This window comes from Dermacentor variabilis, chromosome 2 (genome assembly GCF_050947875.1).
Source record: "Dermacentor variabilis isolate Ectoservices chromosome 2, ASM5094787v1, whole genome shotgun sequence".
Taxonomy (NCBI): domain Eukaryota; kingdom Metazoa; phylum Arthropoda; class Arachnida; order Ixodida; family Ixodidae; genus Dermacentor; species Dermacentor variabilis.
In genome coordinates this window covers 240649672-240658907 of record NC_134569.1, presented here as the reverse complement: position 1 = coordinate 240658907, position 9236 = coordinate 240649672, and the positions used below count along the sequence as shown (strand labels likewise).

The 9236-nt window shown below is 43.0% G+C and overlaps 1 long non-coding RNA gene across 2 annotated transcripts; it reads right to left on the bottom strand.

Moving 5' to 3' along the window:
- Positions 1-3710: 3710 nt before the first annotated feature.
- Positions 3711-8980, bottom strand: LOC142573179 (uncharacterized). Of its 2 annotated transcripts, none has more exons than XR_012826237.1 (4): positions 8879-8980; positions 6469-6615; positions 5439-5507; positions 3711-4386 (listed from the first exon to the last, which is right to left on the bottom strand). It is a non-coding gene; the product is annotated as an uncharacterized LOC142573179 (long non-coding RNA). The 2 variants fall into 2 exon arrangements; XR_012826236.1 differs by having other exon boundaries at positions 6473-6615.
- Between the last annotated feature and the right edge of the window lie 256 nt (positions 8981-9236).

Below are 9236 nucleotides of genomic sequence, written 5' to 3'. Positions count from 1 at the left end.
ACTATACACCGCAAGTACTGTGTCCTGACCACTATTATTCACATGTGTAAAACCATCACAGCAATTCAACAAACATCACAGTAATTAGTGACATACACTTTGTAACTGCTTTACATGAGCATAATGTATACAAATGGTCCCTGTGTACCTACACATGAGTAGTGCCACCCGAGTACTATTACTCACAGGTGTAAAACCAACAAAGCAGTTCTTTAAAAAATATCACAGCGCTTAGTGACGTACATGCTGTAACTCCCTTGTAGAAACTTAATACAAACACGTGAGGACACAGAAAGCTAGCAGTGGGCATACAAGGGAATACCACCGCCTCAATACTAATTCACAAGTGTAAAACCAACCAAGCAGTTCTTTAAAGAATATCAAAATGCTTAGTGACATACATTTTCTAACTAGCTTATATAAGCTTTATACAAACATGAGAACATACACAAAGCTAGCGGTGCACCCGCATAGAAGTGCGGCCATCTGAACACGATTATTTGCAAGTGTAAGCTCAACAGAACAGTTCGTTATAGTGACGCACATTTTGTAACTGCCTTATACAAGCTTAGTGCAAGCACAATGCAGAAAAATATAAATTAAAAACTTGCTCTATGCATACACAAACAGATCAACACAAATGGTAAACACCGCTTTGAAGACAAATGTGACTGTGGCAAAGCGCAGTGCTGTGCCGGTTGAAATTGCCACCCACAAAAGTATTGAGCAATGCTTAAACCACAGGCAATAAATTGCTGAAAGACTGCGTCTCTAACGTAACTATTTTAATTCAAATTTCTTGAATATAGGGCTCGCTTGCAGATAAGGCATCTGATCCAACTGACCTGATTTTACACCTGCTACATGCATACAATGCACTCAGATATAACTGGTAATAATAATTATAAAAGGCATTTAAAAACTTGATAGTATGATGAAGATGCATGACTAGAAAAGTTCTGTCCCCCTCGTACTTGTTAAAAAGGTGTAAGTACGACACATGTTCTTTTTTTCCTCAATTTTTGCATTAATGGACAGCCGGGAACCTCGAACCGACACAAAAATAAAGATACTGCTATGTTAATAGTGTTATGAATAATTTTTTGCGAAAGCTTTTTTACAGACAAGTTGCAGTCTCGTTTCTGGAGGTTGAGCTGTATCTTGCAAAATAACTTGAAAAGTGGTCACATGGGAGCATGACACTATATCATAATGTTAGTTTCAGTTGACTCTCTTGCCCTACAAGTCGCTGCTCACTGTGGCCAGTGATGCAACAGCAGTGTCTGTGTGATTTTCATCACACTTCCGTCCTATGCCATTCTTACCAGAGTTGCCGGCACATAGATACCCAAATTTCGATAGTGTTGCTTTCTCAGGTGGTTGCTTTTGATTTGCTCAATATCAGTTGGCACTTCAGCTGCATCAAACTTCTTTTTTACCTCTTCACCAACAACATCAAGAACAATCTTATGACACCTGTGTTGTCCTTCTAGTTGCCTACAAAGACCAGTCAATCTAGCAACAACACTGACAGTCTCTACTATCTTGTAATGGGACAGAGGTGTGTCCCACCATGTGTTTCACATTGTTGTCACTATGTGGGCTGGCTGGGGAGGCAACAACTGTAATATGTCTGCATTTACATATATTAAAGTGATGCTTGTACTGTGTTATAACACCTAACTTAGTCTTGCACTTGCTGCACAATAACACTGGCTCACAGTCGTGGTGAAAAGCTTTTGTATGTTGAGCAAATGAGTTGTGTCCACTACAAAAAAAGTCAGTGATAGCACACATGTTGCTCTACCAGGCCTGGTGTGGTTCCTTCGGACACTGCTGCTGATGCTGACGCGCTGCTGCTTGCCTCGTACACTGTTGCAGCTGCAGTAGACATGGCAGTCTCTGTATCTATTGCTGCCGTGTCATCTGTCATGGTAACTTCCAAGTGGTATCGGGCTCACTTCTGCAACAGAGATGTTGTTTGCCCCTTGAGGGCTCTCATGATCAGGGCCAATAATTTCGTAGGCATTGTCTGCTGCATCGAAGAACCAATAAGAACAGCATGAATTAATAAACATAGCTCTAAAAAGTACGGACATCAAGACTTAACCACAAGCTTTGCACATAAGTGACCGGGCTTAATGAATAATACTTGCAGGAGGAGTTACACAATTGTTTGTGTATATTACAGTAAAGCCTCATCAGAAGATATTCAAGAGGCACGGGAAACATGTCTCTCGAAACCAAAAATTTTAAGACACTGAGGAGCCAGACTAGATCACTTTATTATGCATCATCACTAAAGTATGTTTTGATATATCTGAAGGAATAAATGCTCAGGGTGGCTTAAAGGGCCCCTAAACCACTTCTCGACATTTTTTGAACATTTCAAGTAAACACGCGTATCGAAATCAGAATGCCGTCACGATCGACGAAACCAAATGCCAGAGTGCGTAGCACTGCCGGAGCACCACAATATGAAGAAAATGACCCCGTGCGCCTCTCTGGACCTATCCTGCACCCCCCAGTTTGTCCTGACGTCACCAGGCTGTCTCTGATGATGTCACCAGTTTCCGGTGCTGTCGACTGGTCGAACGAAAGTGTACGACTGCCGGCAAGGCCTGCAAGCAAATACATACACTCCTTCTTTCTCGTCACGTTGCGCGCGATGCCATTGTGGGCAGCCAATGGGGGCAAAGAACAGAAACGCCAACAGAAGGGTCTCCCTATGAGGCTCTTCAACACGAGTCACCATACAGTTCCGTTGTATTAGCGCCACTCCTCGCAGGACGACGGGCCAGCGCGGCAGCAACAGAGCTTGTTAGTGTTGGCCTGTCCCGTAACATTTGGAGGTGTACTAGGCAAGGAAAAGACGACACTGTCCATATGGTGTGTACCAGATGAAAGAGTAAAATGAGTGGGGACTACTTTTCGATAATCAAACACACGTAGCTCCACTATTACTGCACCGTTTCGAAAAATTCTCGTGGCTACCTGTTCATTGCCTTATTGTGTAGAACTGCAACACCGCAACTAAATTTCAACCTCGGTGGTTTAGAGGCCCTTTAAAGAAGACATTCACAGCTTTTTAGTGACTGTAGATTGTGTTAGCTTCCTTCCCAACTTCTGGAATTTGAACAATTCACTTTGCAAGCCTTGTTGCTCGCAGTACCTTTGAGGTGCTCTTAGACGCTCGTCAGCTTCAACTGCCGACACTTTCTGCCCTGCACTGTCCTCGTTGCCCTCCTTTTCTGGTTCATGCTAAAAGAGACATGCGCGATTGACTTGTGTAAGGATTGCGTGATCTTTACGCCCTTCGGAGCACACAAGGTGCACAAAGTGAATGTGTCTGTGTTGTGTCCCTTCGAAGTAGTGAATACTTAAAAAGTCATCCTTAGTAACAAAGGTGTCTCTTGTATACAGTATTGTTAACGTGGCAAACATCGGAAAACCAACCAAACCATTTTCAGATGTCTCTTACAACCAAGTGCATCTTGTAATGAGATTCTACTGTACTGAATATTTTTCAACTATGGATCATCTGCATGTACATATAGTCACAAAGACATGTTGTGTGGAATGGCGAATCGGGAAACAGTTCCTACTCTTACTTTTTGTCCCTAACATAAGCAGCTGATAACAATATGATAAAAAAGCAGGCAATGAGGCTAGAATGGAACACAATCCTTCAGCTCTAAACAGTTTTTTGGGCCCACATCATTCCCTCATATGACATAAGGAAACAACTTGATTGCAGTAATGGCTGCATGTGATCTGAGTTGATTGAAACAAACTATACGTAAGGTTGTCCTGCTGGTGATCCTGGCTGCGCGATGCTTCTCATGCTTTTTGGCACGATTCCTTTTTTTCCACTCCACTTTTTTTTCAGATTTTCTCCCCTTTCCCTTCCCCCTTGTGTAAAATAGCACACTTGAAGTATCAAATCTGTTGAACTAACGTGTGTATCAAACCTGTTAACATGTGTGCTTCTCTGTGGTCTGTGTTGTATTTTTGCGCTGCACAATTCAATTCAAGATGAAAGATGGAACGTCCCTGCCTTTAGTTTAATTGTGTATGTGTGTGTGTGTCTCATGTTTTGAAATATATGTACATTCAGGAGTGCCTGCATGCCCTTCTCTCCTGCTCCAGTGACGAAAAGGAGAGCCTGTTTATGTACCATAGTAAAAAATTCAAAGGTTTTCGCTGTGCCCATTACATCCCTTATCATATGGATCTGTCACAATACAGAGTAGCAGTGGTCCATAATACTAGCCCATCCCAACATAATTATAAATTAACACATACCGACATGCTGCGAAACAGCTGTTGCAAAGCCGCTGGTGAAGGCAATTTCCGCAGCACTGCAGTGGTACAGCCGAGTTTCACCTGTATAGTGACAAATCCATATGCGTGTTAGCAACTCAGTAGTTGCTGATAGTTTCATAAGCTTTACACTACACAATAAAGTAATCTAGACAACTTTGTTGGAACAAATGCACATAATTAAGACACCACTTAAACACTAACACGATTAATTGCCCCCAATCTCTCACTCACTAAGGGATAATACTACGGAAACATCGGTGGAGAGCTCAGATTAACACAGCCCATAAAGGACAAGCGTTCTTTGAGGAAAACAGCGATAACACCGGTTAGTTTTCTTGATCATTTTATGTGGTAGCTTTGATTTAAATGTCATGCAGTACTATAAAATACCAAGTGCCGCATTTCCAGCAGCAGAAGACGTCGTCAGGCTCATGGTACAACAGATTTTTGCACTGTTTGTCAGTGAGCCGACACATACAAAGAAAACCGAATTCACACATACATATACAGTGTGAAGTGCACTTCTCCTTCTGAAAACGCAGCCACCAGTTCCAATGTTGCTGAAAGGAAAGGTAATATAAAGTGCGAGACTGCATGGAACTGCCACTTATGACTGTAAATGTATGGTCTGCTGATTGCAGAGGTAGTCACATGCTATTTCTAGTCTCTTTTAGAAGCATTACTAAAAATAAATTAAAATCTATTCATAAGTCACGAATTTCATGCATCCACAGTTTGGCTAAATAACTTGTTAGAAAAAGACATGTTTACCTGGAATAGCAACCTTTTTTCCTGCTGCAAAACTTTCCTTCGAATTAATGAAATAACTTTACAGTGTCATCATGCTTTTCTCGCAACTACTTGCCGGCAGTGGCGAGTTAGTGTTTATATCCGACTCATTGGGCGACAATACTGCCAAACACAAATGCTTCACGAACACGAGAACACGACCCTCGCAGAGAATAGCAACCATATATGCCTCTGTGAGACATGATCGCACCTTTGTGGTCAAAATGTACATTAGAACGACATCACCATCTCATTAAAAAAAAGCCTCCGTACAAGGCAGCCGCCAACTGCATAATGTGAAATTGCAACTGATGTCCACTTACTGGTGGCCTGTGTTTGAGTCACTTTTGGCAGTTGACTGGGTGCTGAGAAATGCACGTCCTGGGTTGTCCCTGCAAAACATACAGGGTTATGTCAAATGTTGAAAATATATATATGCCGGCATTTGATCAGTCGCAAAACAAACGAGTAAACTAATAAACAACCGTAATGTAAACAGAGTACACATCATAAGATAGGCTCTCAACTGTTAATGCATTACGCAAAAGACCTAATGCATAGGAGACTATATGTATACACACGAAGCTGACACACAATTTAATTCGCTCTAGGTTTTTCCGTGCAGTATATTCAAATTATTATGTCTCGTGGTTAGAGCAAAATTAGTGTAAATTACGAACTAAATTATCTACCCTGGAAACTTTTCTTCAATATGCACCTGTGCGCGCTTCGAACGAGTAGCGTTGTAAAATTTACGTGCATGGCATTTAACATAGTTGCTGAACACGGATTTCCTTTGCCTTGTGTCGTGTAGTGAGCTACATATATCTGCCACCCCCCCCCCCCTTTTTTGTACTAGCCATACTGCATGCCATTGCACCTATTCGCACGTCAATAAACCTCACGACACAGAAATAAAAAAAGCGCCAATCACCCATGCCTGCATGTTGTAGTGGGCCTAACCTAACCAAGCATGGGCTGTTGCTTTTTATAGTAAACACAGGCACCGTGCTCATTGCAAGTATGCATCATGTCGCTAAGCAAATATGCAATTCCATTGTACCACTATTTTTTTATCACATGGATATATCTGTTGAGAGGCGAGACAAAAAGCAATCACTTCTCAGAACTAATCAGCTTTCTTAAAACACATTTTTAACTTTTCAATGACACTTGCTGCTATGTGTTTGTCTCCAGAGAGCATACTTGATTTGACTTTCCAATCAGAGATATTACATAAATATACCATGTTAAGATGACTGCCTGGAGCACGTGAGAATTTTCATCTTCGTGTAACATACTGTATCTCGATTTTGTTGACATTTGGTCAAATGGTACGCCCAATATACCCACATACTAGTTTTCTTGTCCAAATAACATGCCAATGTATTTTGATTTTTTGGCATTGGCTCCTCTGCACTACGTGAAGTCGCGCTGCACTGGCTCTTTCACATCCTCGTGTCCTTGCAGCTGCCTTCTTGCGTTATATAAAGCGGGTGCCTGAAAAATATCGTATGCAAAAGTCAACACAAGGGCATGGTGCAAAACAACATCAAGACAGTCAACGCCATGGCAATAAAAAAGTCTTAGCTCTTAGTCTTCCTAGTGAAATGCATGCAAAACATCCAAATGACTGCAACAGTCAACTGCTAAACTAACTTCAATTTTTAGATTTAAGCAAAAAACAAATAAACCACAGTTCATCCTTGTTTTTGATGAATGTTAGAATACTCCTGCTAATGAATAGAATATTGGTCATTTGCAGACGTCATAGGTCTGTCATGAGTCTGGTGTATCGCAAACACCACTTGTGACACATCCTAAGCACGTGCCCAGTGTGCCCCCCCCCCCGCACCATCCCTGGTTGTGCCACTGCTGAAGCCATAATTTCAGGATTATAGCTGCAAACATGATGCTCAGTAGGGATGAAAATATTGTCCTTCAGCTCAATGGATATATGGATGTGCCTATAAAAAAGGGCAACAAGGCTTGTTATGGCAAGCTTACCCACATTTCAATACTAACAAGTTCACTGCGGCCTGCATCTAAGCTTACTAAAAGGCATGAACTTATTTTCATGCATGAGGTGCGCAGTGGAGTTCATTTTTGACAGACCCGACTACTGCTGCAGTTTGAAATCTAGCATTTTAGATTCTTGTAGGCATGTAAAAGTTGCAGTTAAACCGCAGTTATTAGTTTATTACACCAACTTATTGTTCTGTGTACGACAGACTGGTAACACGGAATTAAAGCAACATTTTATTTTGATATTTTATTTCTCTACTAAAAATATTCAAGCGATAAACACATCTTGATCTGCCATGCTATAGCAAAATGCACACATTACGCTTGTAACCCCCAGAGGAAGGCTGATTTAGCTGTTCATATGACATAACTCTGACACGCCAACTCATATTAGCAAATGCACAGGCATGTCCAAAACAATAAGCGTATGCAAAGCGCCCCTGCAATTGTAATTCCACACAGCAGCCGTTATATTCGATGCCGATGCGTAACTAGCTGCTCGACAATTCACCGAGTTCGTAGACATAAGCATCCTTTCAGTTTCGCACCGTGCACGAAAACCGCAACAGGAGACAAAACCAGACCTATAATCACACCATTTCAACATGAGCAAAAACAGTTCAGTCTTAGGGATAAACACAGTCAGAGAGATTTAGTGCGCGACGGCGACGAGCGACGGCTTCGAGCGACAAAACGGGCCGTCGCTTGAACAGGTGGCTCGGTTCTGGAAATCTAGAAATCGTCGCTCGTCGCCCAGAAGTGCTATGAGCGACTAGCCAATAGCGCGAAGCCGGAACTGGATGTACATACATCGCTCAAATACTACCGATTGTCGCGCGGAACGAGCAAATGATTCAATTTTTATACGTGCAAGGATAAGGACGTACAGCAAGACCTCCGGAAATATTTTATGCTACTTTTTATAGTAAAATCCATCAACGTAAATTACTAAAGCACGCGTCACGCGTGACTGCAGCCCTCATGCCGGCAACACCGGGGAGGCGTCGCTCAAAATCGTCGCTCGCACGGAGTACGACTTGTAGGCGACGAGCGAACGCGACAGCCATCTCCGTCGCTTCGCTTGTAGCTGCCGCGCGCAAGATCGCTTATATGGGGTTTATACTTTTTTCAGCATAAAACATGGATTCCTCATGCGTTTTCAGTAAGTTCAAGATAACGCGCCCAACTGACCTTTTGCAGCATGCAGCTGAATGCCTGCGGCAAAGTTTGTAACTAGCACTGGTGCTGCACGTAACTTCAGTGGTCGCAGATTCCCCCTGCGCGAGACACCGTCAAGCGCGCGGTTTATTTATAAAAAAAGCATGCTGCCAGCAAAATGACGCCTTCTGTTATGTGATTCCTTAGTTCAACAGCGTTCCGTACACAGTAGACTGCCAAACTGAATAAATTCAAACACACAAAACGCACGCTAATCACGCTCCGCATAGGCTCGGAATCACGGGCTGGTGAACTAACCATTTTAAGCATTCTCTCGCCTGGCGTCTTATTGAACATACCATAGTTCTGGCAGCGTTTGCGATTTTTAAAGCTCTTACGGACAACGGCAAAGTGATAAAATCACATGCAGTTATCGCGACGACTGGCTTTTTCGATTGACATCGAGAGACAGCGCGTACGCCTAGTCCTTTGTCAATCGCGTCGGCTAAGCGCAGCGACGACTTCCTGGCGATAGCATGACATATACGGAGAATGTGCACCTAAGTTAGAATTCACTTACCGTGGAGGATTTGTTGTTATATCCAAGGCATGACGAACGACTGTCGTGTTTTCGTGGCGACGCGAGATGGCTGAAACACGATCTCCCTCGGCTGGCCTTTGCTCGCTGCACGGTTCACCTTTCTCCGGTGCTGTGTTGTTCCGGGATCTCGAGCGCGCGCGCGCGCGCGCGCGGTGGAGCCACTCCGAGTGAAAAAGTAGAGCGCTCGCTACGCGTTCCTTTGAACTGCGGCGGCCTGTTCTCTTAGAAGCAAAACGATGTGTTCTTTGCTCAGCGTGCATGAATGATACATTGCCATGTTCGGGGCCAGCCACCTACAGTTGAAGCAGAAGATTACGCTACGTTTTGTTTTCTATTG